The sequence below is a fragment of the Mercurialis annua genome, linkage group LG3 (genome assembly GCF_937616625.2).
Source record: "Mercurialis annua linkage group LG3, ddMerAnnu1.2, whole genome shotgun sequence".
NCBI lineage: Eukaryota > Viridiplantae > Streptophyta > Magnoliopsida > Malpighiales > Euphorbiaceae > Mercurialis > Mercurialis annua.
In genome coordinates, this window is record NC_065572.1 from 22,230,499 (window position 1) to 22,246,521 (window position 16,023).

Below are 16,023 nucleotides of genomic sequence, written 5' to 3' on the forward strand. Positions count from 1 at the left end.
CAAACGTTACGAAACAAAACCAAACGTTTAAAACATTATGAAACAAATCCAAACGTTTCACATTTTTAGCAATTTAAGCCAAATCCTTACAAACGTTACGAAACAAAACAAAGTGTTTCACCTTTTTTGCAATTTAAGACAAATGTTTACAAACTTTCCGAAACAAATTCAAACGTTTCACCTATTTAGGAATTTAAGCCAAACGTTTACCTACGTTACGAAACAAATCCAAGCCTTTCACCATTTTAGCAATTTAAGCCAAACGTTTACGAACGTTACGAAAAAAATCCAAACGTTTCACCTTTTTTAGTGATTTAAACCAAACGTTTGCAAAATGTTACGAAACAAATCCAAGCGTTTCACCTTTTTAGCAATTTAAGCCAAACGTTTACAAATGTTACGAAATTTCAAATGTTTTACCTTTTTAACGATTTGAGCCAAACGTTTACAAACGTTACGAAAAAAGTCCAAAGGATTCCCCTTTTTAGCGATTTAAGCCAAACGTTTACAAACGTTACGAAACAAAACCAAAAGTTTCAAACGTTAAGAAACAAATCCAAACGTTTCACATTTTTAGCAATTTAAGCAAAACCCTTACAAACGTTGCGAAACAAAACAAAGTGTTTCACCTTTTTAGCAATTTAAGCCAAACGTTCACAAACGTTACGAAATAAAACCAAACATTTAAATTGTTACGAAACAAATACAAACGTTTCACCTTTTTAGCAATTTAAGTCAAACGTTTAAAAATGCTACGAAACAAATCCAAGCGTTCCACCTTTCTAGAAATTTAAGCGTAACGTTTACAAACGTTACGAAATTTCAAACGTTTCACCTTTTTAGCGATTTGAGCCAAACGTTTACAAACGTTACGAAACAAATTCAAACGTTTCACGTTTTTAGCGATATAAGCCAAACATTTACAAACGCTACGAAACACATCCAAACGTTTCGCCATTTTAGCGATTTAAGCCAAATGTTTACAAACGTTACGAAATATATCCAAACGTTTCGTCTTTTTAGCGATTTAAGCCAAACGTTTACAAACGTTACAAAACACATCAAAACGTTTAAAACGTTACGAAATGAATCCAAATGTTTCACCTTTTTAGCAATCTAAGCCTAACGTTAACAAATGTTACGAAAAAAATCCAAACGTTTCACCTTTTTAGCGATTTAAGCCAAATGTTTACAAAGGTTATGAAACAAAATCCAAATGTTTAACCTTTTTAGCAATTTAAGCCAAACGTTTACAAACGTTACCAAACAAATCCAAGCGTTTCACCTTTTTAGCAATTTAAGCCAAACGTTTACAAATGTTACGAAATTTCAAATGTTTTGCCTTTTTAACGATTAGAGCCAAACGTTTACAAACGATACGAAAAAAATCCAAATGATTCCCCTTTTTAGCGATTTAAGCCAAACGTTTACAAACGTTACGAAACAAAACCAAACGTTTAAAACCTTATGAAACAAATCCAAACGTTTCACATTTTTAGCAATTTAAGCCAAATCCTTACAAACGTTACGAAACAAAACAAAGTGTTTCACCTTTTTTGCAATTTAAGACAAATGTTTACAAACTTTCCGAAACAAATTCAAACGTTTCACCTATTTAGGAATTTAAGCCAAACGTTTACCTACGTTACGAAACAAATCCAAGCCTTTCACCATTTTAGCAATTTAAGCCAAACGTTTACGAACGTTACGAAAAAAATCCAAACGTTTCACCTTTTTTAGTGATTTAAACCAAACGTTTGCAAAATGTTACGAAACAAATCCAAGCGTTTCACCTTTTTAGCAATTTAAGCCAAACGTTTACAAATGTTACGAAATTTCAAATGTTTTACCTTTTTAACGATTTGAGCCAAACGTTTACAAACGTTACGAAAAAAGTCCAAAGGATTCCCCTTTTTAGCGATTTAAGCCAAACGTTTACAAACGTTACGAAACAAAACCAAAAGTTTCAAACGTTAAGAAACAAATCCAAACGTTTCACATTTTTAGCAATTTAAGCAAAACCCTTACAAACGTTGCGAAACAAAACAAAGTGTTTCACCTTTTTAGCAATTTAAACCAAACGTTCACAAACGTTACGAAATAAAACCAAACATTTAAATTGTTACGAAACAAATAGAAACGTTTCACCTTTTTAGCAATTTAAGTCAAACGTTTAAAAACGCTACGAAACAAATCCAAGCGTTCAACCTTTTTAGAAATTTAAGCGTAACGTTTACAAACGTTACGAAATTTCAAACGTTTCACCTTTTTAGCGATTTGAGCCAAACGTTTACAAACGTTACGAAACAAATTCAAACGTTTCACGTTTTTAGCGATATAAGCCAAACATTTACAAACGTTACGAAACACATCCAAACGTTTCGCCATTTTAGCGATTTAAGCCAAATGTTTACAAACGTTACGAAATATATCCAAACGTTTCGTCTTTTTAGCGATTTAAGCCAAACGTTTACAAACGTTACGAAACACATCAAAACGTTTAAAACGTTACGAAATGAATCCAAACGTTTCACCTTTTTAGCGATCTAAGCCTAACGTTAACAAATGTTACGAAACAAATCCAAATGTTTCACCTTTTTAGCGATTTAAGCCAAATGTTTACAAAGGTTATGAAACAAAATCCAAACGTTTAACCTTTTTAGCAATTTAAGCCAAACGTTTACAAACGTTACGAAACAAATCCAAGCGTTTCACCTTTTTAGCAATTTAAGCCAAACGTTTACAAATGTTACGAAATTTCAAATGTTTTGCCTTTTTAACGATTAGAGCCAAACGTTTACAAATGTTACGAAAAAAATCCAAATGATTCCCCTTTTAGCGATTTAAGCCAAACGTTTACAAACGTTACGAAAAAAAACCAAACGTTTAAAACGTTATGAAACAATTCCAAATGTTTCACATTTTTAGCAAATTAAGCCTAACCCTTACAAACGTTACGAAACAAAACAAAGTGTTTCACCTTTTTTGCAATTTAAGACAAATGTTTACAAACTTTCCGAAACAAATTCAAACGTTTCACCTATTTAGGAATTTAAGCCAAACGTTTACCTACGTTACGAAACAAATCCAAGCCTTTCACCTTTTTAGCAATTTAAGCCAAACGTTTACGAATGTTACGAAAAAAATCCAAACGTTTCACCTTTTTTAGCGATTTAAATCAAAAGTTTGCAAAATGTTACGAAACAAATCCAAGCGTTTCACGTTTTTAGAAATTTAAGCCAAACGTTTACAAATGTTACGAAATTTCAAATGTTTTACCTTTTTAACGATTTGAGCCAAACGTTTACAAACGTTACGAAAAAAATCCAAAGGATTCCCCTTTTTAGCGATTTAAGCCAAACGTTTACAAACGTTACGAAACAAAACCAAAAGTTTAAAACGTTAAGAAACAAATCCAAACGTTTCATATTTTTAGCAATTTAAGCCAAACCCTAACAAACGTTACGAAACAAAACAAAGTGTTTCACCTTTTTAGCAATTTAAGCCAAACGTTCACAAACGTTACGAAATAAAACCAAACATTTAAATTATTACGAAACAAATACAAACGTTTCACCTTTTTAGCAATTTAAGTCAAACGTTTAAAAACGCTACGAAACAAATCCAAGCGTTCCACCTTTTTAGAAATTTAAGCGTAACGTTTACAAACGTTACGAAATTTCAAACGTTTCACCTTTTTAGCGATTTGAGCCAAACGTTTACAAACGTTACGAAACAAATTCAAACGTTTCACGTTTTTAGCGATATAAGCCAAACATTTACAAACGTTACGAAACACATCCAAACGTTTCGCCATTTTAGCGATTTAAGCCAAATGTTTACAAACGTTACGAAATATATCCAAACGTTTCGTCTTTTTAGCGATTTAAGCCAAACGTTTACAAACGTTACGAAACACATCAAAACGTTTAAAACGTTACGAAATGAATCCAAACGTTTCACCTTTTTAGCGATCTAAGCCTAACGTTAACAAATGTTACGAAACAAATCCAAACGTTTCACCTTTTTAGCGATTTAAGCCAAATGTTTACAAAGGTTATGAAACAAAATCCAAACGTTTAACCTTTTTAGCAATTTAAGCCAAACGTTTACAAACGTTACGAAACAAATCCAAGCGTTTCACCTTTTTAACAATTTAAGCCAAACGTTTACAAATGTTACGAAATTTCAAATGTTTTGCCTTTTTAACGATTAGAGCCAAACGTTTACAAACGTTACAAAAAAAATACAAATGATTCCCCTTTTTAGCGATTTAAGCCAAACGTTTACAAACGTTACGAAACAAAACTAAACGTTTAAAACGTTATGAAACAAATCCAAACGTTTCACATTTTTAGCAATTTAAGCCAAACCCTTACAAACGTTACGAAACAAAACAAAGTGTTTCACCTTTTTTGCAATTTAAGACAAATGTTTACAAACTTTCCGAAACAAATTCAAACGTTTCACCTATTTAGGAATTTAAGCCAAACGTTTACCTACGTTACGAAACAAATCCAAGCCTTTCACCTTTTTAGCAATTTAAGCCAAACGTTTACGAACGTTACGAAAAAAATCCAAACGTTTCGCCTTTTGTAGCGATTTAAACCAAACGTTTGCAAAATGTTACGAAACAAATCAAAACGTTTCGCCTTTTTTGCAATTTAGGCCAAACGTTTACAAACGTTTCGAAACAAATTTAAACGTTCCACCTTTTTAGTGATTTAAGCCGAACGTTTACAAACGTTACGAAACAAATCCGAGTGTTTTGGCTTTTCAGCAATTTAAGCCAAACGTTTCGAAACAAATCCAAACAATTCACCTTTTAACCCAAACCGTTTACAAAGGTTATGAAACAAATCCAAATGTTTCACCTATTTAGCAATCTAAGCAAAACGTTTACAAACATTACGAAACAAATTCAAGCGTTTCACCGTTTTAGCAATATAAGCCAAACGTTTACAAACATTACGAAACAAATCCAAGCGTTTCACCTTTTTAGAAATTTAAGCCAAAAGTTTACAAACATTACGAAACAAATCCAAACGTTTAACCTTTTTAGCGATTTAAGACAAATGTTTACAAACGTTACACCTTTTTAACAATTTAAGTCGAACATTTACAAACGTTACGAAACAAATCCAAACCTTTCACCTTCGTAGCGATTTAAGCCAAACATTTACAAAATGTTACGAAACAAATCCAAACGTTTCGTGGTTTTAGCAATTTAAGCCAAACGTTTACAAATGTTATAAAACAAATCTAAACGTTTAACCTTTTTAGCAATATAAGACAAATGTTTACAAACGTTTCACCTTTTTAACAATATAAGTCAAACATTTACAAACGTTACGAAACAAATCCAAACGTTTCGCCTTCTTAGCGATTTAAGCCAAACGCTTACAAAATGTTACGAAACAAATCCGAACGTTTCGCCTTTTTAGCAATTTAAGCCAAACGTTTACCAATGTTACGAAACAAATCCAAACGTTTTCCCTTTTTAGCGATTTAAGTCAAAGGTTTACAAAATGTTACAAAAAAAATCAAAACGTTTCGCCTTTTTTGCAATTTAGACCAAACGTTTCGAAACAAATCTAAACGTTTCACCTTTTCAGTGACTTAAGCCGAACGTTTACAAACGTTACGAAACAAATCCAAATATTTTGCCTTTTTAGCAATTTAAGTCAAACGTTTAGAAACAAATCCAAATGTTTCACCTTTTAACCCAAACCGTTTAAAAATGTTATGAAACAAATCAAAATGTTTCACCTATTTAGCTAAGCGAAACGTTTACAAACATTACGAAACAAATCCAAGTGTTTCACCTTTCTAGCAATATAAGCCAACGTTTACAAACATTACGAAACAAATTTAAGCGTTTCACCTTTTGAGAAATTTAAGCCAAAAGTTTACAAACGTGACGAAACAAATCCAAATGTTTCACCTTTATAGCGATTTAAGCCAAATGTTTACAAATGTTACGAAACAAATCCAAACGTTTAACCTTTTTAGCGATTTAAGCCAAATGTTTACAAACGTTTCACCTTTTTAACAATTTAAGCCAAACATTTACAAACATTACGAAACAAATCCAAACGTTTCACCTTCTTAGCGATTGAAGCCAAACGTTCACAAAATGATACGAAACAAATCCAAACGTTTCGGCTTTTTAGCAATTTAAGCCAAACGTTTATAAATGTTTCAAAACAAATTCATACGTTTCACCTTTTTAGCGATTTAAGCCAAACGTCTACAAACGTTACGAAATGAAACCAATCGTTTAAAACTTACGAAACAAATCCAAACGTTTCACATTTTTAGCGATTTAAGCCAAACCTTTACAAACATCACGAAACAAAACCAAGCGTTTAACCTTTTTACCAATTTAAGCAAAACATTTACAAACGTTACGAAACAAATCTAAACGTTTCACCTTTTTAGCAATTTAAGCCAAACGTTTACAAATGTTACGAAATTTTAAACGTTTCACCTTTTTAACGATTTGAGCCAAACGTTTACAAACGTTACGAAAGAAATCCAAACGTTTCACATTTTTCGCGATATAAAGAAAACATTTACAAACATTACGAAATAAATCTAAATGCTTCACCTTTTTAGCGATTTAAGCGAAACGTTTTCAAACGTTACGGAACAAATCCAAACGTTTCACCTTTTCAGCAATTTAAGCCAGATGTTTACAAACGTTATGAAACAAATCCAAACGTTTAATATTTTTACCGATTTAAGCCAAACGTTTACAAACGTTACGAAAAAAATCCAAATGTTTAACCTTTTTAGCGATTTAAGCCAAACGTTTACAAAGGTTACGAAACAAATCCAAACGTGTCACCTTTTTAGCAATTTAAGCAAAACGTTTACAAACGTTGCGAAACAAATCCAAACATTTCCCCTTTTTAGCGATTTAAGCCAAACGTTTAGAAAGGTTACGAAATAAATCCAAACGTGTCACCTTTTTAGCAATTTAAGCAAAACGTTTACAAACGTTGCGAAACAAATCCAAACATTTCACCTTTTTAGCGATTTAAGCCAAACATTTACAAACGTTACGAAACAAATACAAACGTTTCACATTTTTAGCGAATTAAGTCAAACATTTACAAGCGTTACGAAATAAAACCAAAGATTTAAATTATTACGAAACAAATCTAAACGTTTCAGCTTTTTAGCATTTTAAGCCAAACGTTTAAAAACATTATGAAACAAATCCAAGCGATTCACCTTTTTAGAAATAGAAGCCAAACGTTTATAAACGTTACGACATTTGAAACGTTTCACCTTTTTAGCGATTTGAGCCAAACGTTTACAAACGTTACGAAAGAAATCAAAACGTTTCACGATTTTAGCGATATATTCCAAACCTTTACAAACGATACGAAAAAAATCCAAACATTTCCTCTTTTTAGCAATTTAAGCCAAACGTTTAAAAACGTTACAAAACAAATGCATGCGTTTCCCCATTTTAACTATTTAAGCCAAACATTTACAAGCGATACGAAACAAATCCAAATGTTTCACCTTTTTTGCGATTGAAGCCAAACGTTTACAAACATTGCGAAACAAATCCAAACGTTTCACCTTTTTAGCGATTTAAACCACACATTTGCAAACGTTATGAAACAAATACAAACGTTTCACATTTTTAGCAATATAAGCCGAACATTTACAAACTATACGTAACAAACCAAAACATTAAAATTGTTACGAAACAAATCCCAACGTTTCACCTTTTTAGCAATTTAAGCTAAAAGTTTAAAAACGTTATGAAACAAATCCAAGCGTTTCACCTTTTTAGCAATTTAAGCCAATAGTTTCCAAACGTTATGAAACAAGTCCAAGCGTTTCACCTTTTTAGCAAATTAAGGCAAACGTTTATAAATGTTCCAAAACAAATTCAAGCATTTCACCTTTTTAGCAATTTAAGCCAAACGTTTACAAACGTTACGAAACAAATCTTAGAGTTTTTCCTTTTTAGCAATTTAAGCCAAACGTTTCCAAACGTTACGAAACAAATCCAAATGTTTCACCTTTTAGCGATTTAAGCCGAACGTTTACAAACGTTACGAAACAAAACCAAATATTTCACCCTTTTAGACATTTAAGCCAAACGCTTACAAATGTTATGAAACAAATCCAAAAATATTCCCCATTTTAGCGATTTAAGCCAAACGTTTAAAATGTTACCAAACAAATCCAAACATTTCACCTTTATAGAAATTTATGCCAAACGTTTACAAACGATACGAAGAAAATCCAAACGTTTCACCTTTTTAGCGATTAAAGCCTAACGTTAACAAACGTTACGAAAAAAATCCAAACGGTTCACCTTTTTAGCTATTTAAGTCAAACGATAACAAAGGTTACGAAACAAACCCAAAAGTTAAACCTTTTTAGCAATTTAGGCCAAACCTTTACAAACGTTACGAAACAAATCCAACTGTTTCACAATTTTAGCAATTTAAGCCAAACGTTTACAAACTTTACGAAACAAATCCTAACGTTTCATCTTTTTAGCGATAGTGCCAAACGGTTACAAACGTTACGAAATAAATCCAAACGTTTCATCTTTTTAGCGATTTATGCCAAACGTTGACAAATGTTACGAAACAAAACCAAACGTTTCACCTTTTTAACGATATAAGCCAAACATTTACAACACAAATCCAAAAATTTCACATTTTTAGCGATTTAAGCTAAACATTTACAAACATTACGAAACAAATCCAAAAGTTTCACCTTTTTAGCGATTTAAGCCAAAAATTTACAAGTATTACGAAATAAATCCAAGCGTTTCACCTTTTTAGCAATTTAGAGTTGTGATGGGAATTTCGGTTCTTGGTGTGAGTCGTGGCTGTCAGCTTTCAGTGAGGAGGATTCTGCCTTAGCTGCTTTTGTGTGCTGGAATGTGTGGTTGAATAGAAACAACACAGTGTTGAAGAAGGAGAAGGGTAATCCAGTGACTATTGTGTCAGCAGCGGGGTTCCAGCAAGCTTCTTGGCAAGCTGCAAATAGCAACTCCGGCGAACTTCATATGGCAGCAGTTCGCAGGGATGAGGGAGGCGTCATTTGGTCCGTTCTAGATAAGGGGAGATTGAAAGTGGATGTCGACGCTGCCGTGTTTTCAGGTAAGCAGGAGATGGGAGTGGGAATAGTGGTTCGAGATTGGAAAGGGAGTATTGTTCAAGCGAGGCAAGTTAATTTTCTTGGTTCGTATTCTGCTCGTCATGCTGAAATCATGGGGATTCGCGAGGCTTTGAGTTGGTTGAAGGGTGTAGATGATATGGTGATTGAGTCAGACGCAATGAATGTGATTTTAGAGCTACGTAATCCTGACTTAGTCGAGAAGGATATGCTGTTAGTTGATTGTTTGGTCCTAGCTAGGCAGTTTCATAATGTTTCTTTTGCTTTCGTGAGGCGATCTGCGAATCAGGCTGCGCATTTGTTAGCGCACAATGCCCGGTACTTGTCAGGTCATCAAGAGTGGTTTTATCACTTTCCCGAGTTTCTGACAAATTTAACTGCCTCTGATTTGATTCAATGAAATCATTTTTACCATAAAAAAAGCCAAACTTTTACAAACGTTCCGAAATAAATCCAAGCGTTTTGCCTTTTTAGTAATTAAAGACAAAAGTTTACAAACGGTACGAAACAAATCCAAGTGTTTCACCTTTTTACCAATTTAAGTGTAATACCCCGTGTTTTCAAACTTGATTTGTCAGTTTGGTTATCCGTTACAAATTGGTTGTTTTTTTTGCATTCGTTGTTATTTTGCATTTCAACATTTTTCTTGTTATGTTTCGAACTTGATTCTGAATGATTATATGTTAGAAGTAACACTTGTGATACCTTGGTTGTGTCTTTTTGAGTGTCTTATATGTATCCCATGATCTCGTATGTGTTTGATATTGATTCGATTTATTTTCGGGTATATATTAAAACAGCATTCGCATGTTTTCCAGAACTGCCCTGTTTTAGTAAAACGTTGATATCTCCCAATTGAAATGTCAGATCACGCCCATTTTTTTGATATGTTGTTTGGATTCTTCTAACTCTCAAAATGATAATTAAACTGTAGTTTTTATCAAAGCCCATGTAAAACCCGCATAAGTCTATAAATAGACCCTTATTTTCATGTGAGCAGCCTCCTTTTCTTTTCCACAAATCCTAAAACGAATATATTCATAGAAAATACACATTTATTTTGTTCTAACAAGTTCGGATGTGATTCATTACGCTAAGAACTTGATTTTTCATCATACTTGCAAGATCTACGCGATTTCTACGTTGTGTTCTTTGTTGGTGGCTTGTAGATCCAATTGATTTCGGTTCAGCCCTTTGAACCTTGGGTTAATACATCAATTATTATATTGTTCATCATTCTTAGGTAATGATTTTACTCGTAATTGATTTATGGATTCGTTGTTGTGTGATTTTGCCTAGAAATGCATAATATAGGATTTTGATGGATTGAATTGTTGTTATTGATATGCTATGTTTAAGCTACTAAACTTATTTGATTAAATGATGGGTTTTCACATATATAATCTGATGTTATAAGTTTTGGAGAGAATTTGGCATGATTCAATAACGAATTGGTGTAATTAAACAATGATTAGGCGATTTCTAGACTTGTGCGAATTGGATTCGTTTAATGAATTATTTAAATGGTTGAATCAAAATTTATTGATTATTAGGTGTTCTTATATCAATAGCTACTGAAATAAAAAAATTTTATTTATAAATGAGAATCGAAATTGGTTTGGTTTGTAAAAATTCTACGATTTGCGAAAATGGCGATTTTAAGGAAATTGAACGTTACGAATACAATATGATTTTCAAATTCTATACCTACTGATATAATATATTATAAGTGATGTTTTAAAGATTTTAAATCAGTGGTAACATACTTTGTTTCATCGATTGTTGGTTTTGAATCGTTTGGCTAGTTTAGGCAATTTTCGGCAAAATTGCCATACTTGATTATTTGAGTGCTTTGGCTTAATTTTGATTTAAACCAAGTTATTAAAGGCTGAAAAATACTTTTTGAAAATGATTTGAACTTATAAAATATGTTAGTTTACCTTGAATTGTCTTGATAATCGATGATTGTCTAAGCATTTGAGTTGTGGATATTCATACAGGATTTTAAGGCTATTTTAAGTATATACTTCAAATGCGAGTTTAGTTAATTTAAAATGATTGAAATCATGTTTAGTTACAGTTAAGGTGTTTTATTTTAGATGTATGAAATTCGGGTGAAAGTGGCCAAGTGTTGGCAATATTGTTGTATTTTGTTGATATGAGTTTGACTTGTGTTGGGTTAAGCTTATAGTGAGTTCTTTGTTTTCAAATACATTGGTTTGGTTTTAAAGGATTTAACTTTGGATTTTACACTGGCTGGGTCGGGTTACACTTGTGTCGCCCGACATGTTGTGTTAATCATATAGTTGATATATGGCTAACACGTTACTCTAGGATTTCTTGGATATCGAAAGGTGTTGTTTCAATTATATTACTCTGGATTGTTTTTAAAACGAGAACTCACCTAAGCTTAATTAGTTATTGTATTGGTTGGATATGTAATGTACTTTGCCTTTGGGCTTACTGTGTTTTGAATGTTGTTCTTTGGTTGTGTTAAGATACAAGTCCTATGTGGTGTCTAGTGATCTTAGAGTTAGGGATTGTTCGGATTTTAACTTATATATTGTTTTAGACCCATCGACTGATCGTACTTCGGAGTCTACGCAGGGTTAGCTGTTTGCCAAGATTCACGTGGATAGCAAGCAGTGAGTTTGTAGTGCTATTTACCGCTTTATTAAGTACCGCAATGTATTTTAGTATTATAAATGTTTTTGAACTGTTTTAAGCAATTATGGATCATGATTGAAACAAGCTACTCGATATGCTTGTATTGAGACTGTGTGCACCGGTAAATACTCTGGGATCGGCAGACAAATGTCTTGCTTACGCTGGTATATGACGAGGATATGTTCCCGTCCACTCTGGGTTTATCAGTATGCTATGTCATACTTACGCTGGGATCATTTCAATACTGCTTTCCATAATCATACTATATTAGTATAAAATGTTTTGATTTAATGGTTTTAAACTTAATAAATGTAAATAGTATTGCGAACTCATCTCAGTATATCTGACCCCGTTGTTTTTCCAAATTTTGCAGGTTTATGATTTGAAAGCTGGTCCACTCCGATTCTTTTGATTCCTCGGAGGTTTTATGTTATTTAAACTAGTTACTGTTTTCGAACTCTTAGACCGCAATAGAACTAGTTTATATATTACTTTGGTTATTGCACATTGGGATTGTCGGTTTGTCCGATTGTTTATTGTTAGCTTGTTTACTCTGGATTATTTTATTATTATATTTAAGGCATGCTGTTGAGCATTTCAGATATTAAGTTATTTATATTATAACTGTGATATAAATTGCTACTTTAGGTTGGAGTCTCGGTTGCCCTCCAGCAGTGTTCTGCAGGTTTATATGTGTGATTGTTTTTCGCAAGACTTGCTACGGGTTTCAGTACGACCATACCATACCCTAGCGCCGGTCAAGATTCATGAAATTGGGCCGTGACATTAAGCCAAACATTTACAGACGCTACGAAACAAATCAAAACGTTTCACCTTTTTAGCGATTTAAGCCGAACGTTTACAAACACTACGAAACAAAACCAAACGTTTCACCTTTTTAGCAATATAAGCCAAACATTAAAAAACGCTACGAAGCAAATCCAAACGTTACCCAATTTTAGCGATTTAAGCCAAATGTTAAAACGTTACGAAACAAATCCAAAAGTTTCACCTTTTTAGCGATTGAAGCCAAACGTTTACAAACGTTACGAAACAAATCCAAACGTTTCACCTTTTAAGCGATTGAAGCCAAACGTTTACTAACGTTATGAAACAAATCCAACCCATTTTTAGCAATGTACGCCAAATGTTTACAAACATTACGAAACAAAAACCAAGCGTTTCACCTTCTTGGCAATTTAAGCCAAACGTTTACAAACGTAACGAAACAAATCCAAGTGTTTCATCTTTTTAGCAATTTAAGCCGAACGTATATAAACGTTGCGAAGCAAAATCAAACGTTTCACCTTTTTAGCTATTTAAGCCAAACGTTTACAAACGTTACGAAACAAATCCAAGCATTTCACCTTTTTAGCAATTTAAGCCAAATGTTTACTAATGTTACGGAACAAAACCAAACGTTTCACAGTTTTAGCGATTTAGGCCAAACGTTTACAAACGCTACGAAACAAATCCAAACGTTTCCCCTTTTTAGCGATTGAACACAAACGTTTACAAACGTCACGAAACAAATCCAAACGTTTCACCTTTTTAGCGATTTAAGCCAAACGTTTACAAACATTACGAAACAAAACCAAACGTTTCCCCTTTTTAGCGATTTAAGCCAAACGTTTACAGACGTTACAAAACAAAACCAAACGTTTACAATGTTACGAAACAAACATTACAAAATAAATCAAAACGTTTACAAACATTACGAAACTAAACAAAACGTTTCACCTTTTTAGCGATTTAAACTAAACGTTTACAAACGTTACGAAACAAAACCAAATGTTTCACCTTTTAAGCGATTTAAGCCAAACGTTTACAAACATTACGAAACAAAACCAAACGTTTAAAACGTTACGAAACAAACGTTACAAAACAAATCCAAACGTTTACAAACGTTACGAAACAAAACCAAATGACTCACCTTTTTACTGATTGAAGCCAAACGTTTACAAACGTTACGAAACAAAACCAAACGTTTCACCTTTTTAGCGATTTAAGCCATACGTTTACAAACGTTACGACACAAATCCAAATGTATCACCTTTTTAGCAATTTAAGCCAAACGTTTACAAACGTTACGAAACAAATCCAAGTGTTTCACCTTTTTAGCGATTTAAGCCAAACATTTACAAACGATACGAAACAAAACCAAATGTTTCACCTTTTTAGCGATTTAAGCCAAACGTTTACAAACGTTATGAAACAAAACCAAACGTTTAAAACGTTGCGAAACAAATAAAAACGATTAAAAATGTTACAAAAAAACACCAAACGTTTATAAAGGTTACGAAACAAATCCAAACGTTTCACCTTTTTAGCGATTTAAGCCAAACGTTTACAAAGGATACGAAGCAAATCCAAACATTTCACCTTTCTAACGATATAAGCCAAACGTTTACAAACTTTACGAAACAAATCCAAGCGTTTCAACTTTTTAGCAATTTAAGCTAAACGTTTTACAAACGTTACGAAACAAATCCAATCGTTTCACATTCTTAGAAATTTAAACTAAACATTTAAAACGTTACGAAAAAAATCCAAAAGTTTCACATTTTTAGCAATTTAAGTGAAACTTTTAGAAACGTTATAAAACAAATCCAGACATTTCACCTTTTTAGCGATTTAAGCCGAACGTTTACAAATGTTACGAAACAAAACCAAACGTTTCACCGTTTTTGCGATTTAAGCGAAACGTTTTCAAACGTTACGGAACAAATACAAACGATTTACCCTTTTTGGCGATTTAAGCCAAACGTTTACAAATGTTAAGAAACAAATCCAAACGTTTCACCTTTTTAGCGATTTAAGCCAAACGTTTACAAATGTTAAGAAACAAATACAAACAATTTACCGTTTTAGCGATTTAAACCAATCGTTTACAAAGGTTATGAAACAAAGCCAAACGTTTCAACTTTTTAGCGATTTAAGCCAAACGTTTTCAAAGATTACAAAACAAATCCAAACGTTTCCCCGTTTTAGCCATTTAAGCCAAACGTTTACAAACGCTTCGAAACAAATCCAAACGTTTCCCCTTTTTAGCGATTTAAGCCAAATATTTACAAACGTTAATGTTTACAAACATTACAAAAGAAAACCAAACGTTTAAAACGTTAAGAAACAAATCCAAACGTTTCCCCTTTTTAGCAATTTAAACCAAACGTTTACAAACGATACGAAACAAATCCAAGCATTTCACCTTTTTAGCAACTTAAGCCAACCGTTTACAAAAATTGCGGAACAAATCCAAACGTCTTCTTTTTAGCAATTTAAGCCAAACATTTACAAGAGCTATGAAAAAAATCCAAACATTTTGCCTTATTAGCAATATAAGCCAAATGTTTACAAACATTACAAAACAAAACCAAACGTTTAATACGTTACAAAATAAATCCAAAAGTTTCACATTCTTAGCGATTTAAGCCAAACCCTTACAAACGTTATGAAACAAAACCAAGCATTTCACCTTTTTAGCAATTTAAACCAAACGTTTACAAACGTTCCGAAACAAATCCTAGTGTTTCACCTTATTAGCAATTTAAGCCAAACGTTTACAAACTTTCCGAAATAAATTTAAGCATTTCACCTTTTTAGTAATTTAAGCCAAACGTTTACAAACGTTAAAAAACAAATCCAAGAATTTCACCATTTTAACAATTTAAGCTAAACGTTTACAAACGTTATGAAACAAATCCAAACGTTTCCCCTTTTTAGCGATTTAAGCCAAACGTTTACAAAATGTTACGAAACATATCCAAACGTTTCGCCTTTTTTGCAATTTCTGCCAAACGTTTACAAACATTTGGACAAAAATCCAAACGTTTCACCTTTTTAGCTATTTAAGCCGAACGTTTACAAACGTTACAAAATAAAACAAAATATTTCTCCTTTTTAGATATTTAAGCCAAACGTTTACAAACGTTACGAAACAAATCCAAACGTTTCCCCATTTTAGCGATTTAAGCCAAACGATTTAAACGTTACGAAACAAATCCAAATATTTCACCTTTATAGCAATTTATGCCAGACGTTTACAAATGTCACGAAACAAATCCAAACGTTTCACCTTTTTAGCGATTTAAGCCTAAAGTTAACAAACGTTACGAAAAAATAGAAACGGTTCACCTTTTTAGCTATTTATGCCAAATGTTTAAAAAGGTTACGAAACAAATCCAAAAGTTTAACCTT